Source organism: Cyprinodon variegatus, unplaced genomic scaffold (genome assembly GCF_000732505.1).
Source record: "Cyprinodon variegatus isolate N-32 unplaced genomic scaffold, C_variegatus-1.0 Scaffold2485, whole genome shotgun sequence".
Lineage (NCBI taxonomy): Eukaryota > Metazoa > Chordata > Actinopteri > Cyprinodontiformes > Cyprinodontidae > Cyprinodon > Cyprinodon variegatus.
In genome coordinates, this window is record NW_015152938.1 from 6,688 (window position 1) to 9,369 (window position 2,682).

General features: G+C 38.3%; 1 long non-coding RNA gene across 1 annotated transcript; it reads left to right on the forward strand.

The window, feature by feature from the left end:
- Positions 1-7: 7 nt before the first annotated feature.
- Positions 8-2,645, forward strand: LOC107080908. The gene is made up of 3 exons (XR_001480997.1): positions 8-305; positions 690-858; positions 2,493-2,645. It is a non-coding gene; the product is annotated as an uncharacterized LOC107080908 (long non-coding RNA).
- The last annotated feature ends 37 nt before the right edge of the window (positions 2,646-2,682 follow it).

Below are 2,682 nucleotides of genomic sequence, written 5' to 3' on the forward strand. Positions count from 1 at the left end.
GAGCATCAGGTTAAGTCAAAAGACAATTTTATGAAACAAAACGGCGCGTTTTTTTTTTTTTGATTTCACTGGCTGATAGGCGAACTTCACGTTGCTACTGGCTGCTAGCAGCTAATAGCTATTTAGCCTGTTTCAAGCTCCCCACGACATGATTCATTGTCATTTTTGCGGGAGAACATTGCACACGTTAAAGGGTTATGTGTTGCATTGTAGGGTTGTGATGTTCCATTATGTGGAGGACAATTGCCTGGCTGGGGAAGTGGACATGAGCAGAGTTCCCTTGACTCCCACGATTGTTGTATGTGGTAAGTTAACCTCAGAAATATATCCCAAATGTCTTAATTTCTAATTTAAGTTATGTTCATGCAGCATCTGTAATTGTTTTTGTCTCAGCTGTTAATTTCAAATGCCACCACTCATTCTCTCACACACTCACTCACACATTCACATGAACACTCTCTCTCTCTCACACACACACACACACACCTGCCTTCCAAAGACTGAACACGTGCTCTCTCATTCACACACTGACCTCTATCTCTTATTTGTTTCAGATTTTCTCAGATGTGTTTTTTTTTCATTCGCATACATATCGTACACACACTTGTTTTTACACTTGAACTACGAGTTACTGACATGTTGAAATGTTACCTAAATTGCTGCTGTTTTTTTTTTTTTTTTTTAAATAGGGCAGTCCTGCTATTCCTCCAGACGGATGATGCTGAGTGTGGATCAAGTCATCGTGAACGAGAACATCTCTTCCTTCATCTTGGCCTTGTGCATGATGTTTGGCAGCTATTACTGCTTTAACATTCATTACCCATCCACGCTTGCATCGACCCTGGAATTTCTACAGAGGTATGTTTTTTATCTTATTTTTTACAATTGTTTTGTTCTATTTATTAGTCATTTGACTGAGGCTTTTATCCAAAGCAATGTGCATACAAATACCTACAGGGCCATTCTCCCCTAGAGCAACATGGGGTTAATTGCCTTGCTAGGGGCTAGCCTCAACCCCTGACTTTGGTGGCTACTGGCATGATAACCAAGTTCCTTTACCTCATCGCCACCACCATCTTAGTCAAGATAACAGCTCTGTAGCATTGCTAACTGAAATACGATGTATCAAATAACATGTATCAAATAATGTTGACACCTTGTTAAACTAATTGTCTAAGTACTTTTTAGCAAAAACAATTTCATTTCATGGGCAAAATGACATGTTCTGCTCAAAGGACAACTTCGGTCTATTTCAACAAGAGCTCTATTGCTCAAGCTACTCGAGACTTGCCAGCACTGAAGACGCGAAAAATTTTGGTTCAACTTGTATAGGTTTATTTGAACAGAGAATTAGCTCTGATAGCTAACCCATGGGGGCAGAACTTTACACTGTGTTTTATCATATCATTTGTTTAAATTTTGTATATGGCTGCTTGCACAAACACACTGTTTTAACCACTTTNGACGCGAAAAATTTTGGTTCAACTTGTATAGGTTTATTTGAACAGAGAATTAGCTCTGATAGCTAACCCATGGGGGAAGAACTTTACACTGTGTTTTATCATATCATTTGTTTAAATTTTGTATATGGCTGCTTGCACAAACACACTGTTTTAACCACTTTCTAGTCATACACATTACAGTGTTGTTTTATTGTGTCGGCTGGTGTTGCGTAGTTTTGGCGTTGATATTTGGAGCGTTAAATTCACAATTTAAAGTTATGTCCCCATGGGTTAGCTGTCAGTGCTAATTCTCTGTTCAAGGAAACCTATAGGATTTAGACCAAACTTTCTCACGTCTTCAGTCCTGGCAAGTCTCAAGTAGCATGAGCAATAGAGCTCTTGTTGAAATTGACCGAAGTTGTCCTTTAACTTAGGAATCTATACTTTATACCAAAGGTGTCTGGCATCAAGAGGAAAAATAAAAGATGTCCATATGTCAATAGGCAGAGTGTAGTGTCTAATGTCTATAGGCCTTAAGGTGCACGCTCCCATACTTCAAAGGAACCAACTTTCTTTTAAAAGTCTGACCATGCTAAACATGAATCAGAATGTTAACACTGAACATTTTGGGTTGCACTACATGTTTCAGGTAGTCAATGTATGTCCATACATTGAAAATGCAATGGAAACGCATTACAGGAACATGACTCTCCATGAGCTAGGGGAAGGTGCAATGCAATTTGCAATGTTTGGAAATACACTGACTGCCTGAAACATGTAGTGCAAAAATTTCAATGTAAACATTCTGATTCATGTTAAGCATGATGAGACCTTTAAAAAAAATAAATAAATAATAAAAAAAGTTGGATTATGTGGAGGGTTCATGGTTGGCCGCTTAGCTCCCCGCCTACCAGTTAAACTTTAATTAATGGAAAACTGTAACCCATATTCTCACCTTTTTTGTCTTTTCCTTTGTACTGATTTGACTGGTTGAGATGGTTGTATCATTTATAGTGGTATATGTATTTCTTCTCTCTTCTGTTAACCTAGATGTTTCTTCTCTATTAATCCGGAGAAGGGGACGAAAGTGGAACAAACAAAAACAAAATGGCTCCATGTGAATCCAAGAGTCCTTACTTTGATTCAGGACCTCTCAGACCATGAATGGCGAGCTATTTAAAAAGGTACGTGTGCTAATGCTACTGCTGTCCTTGATTATTGACTGACTTTACTAATGAAA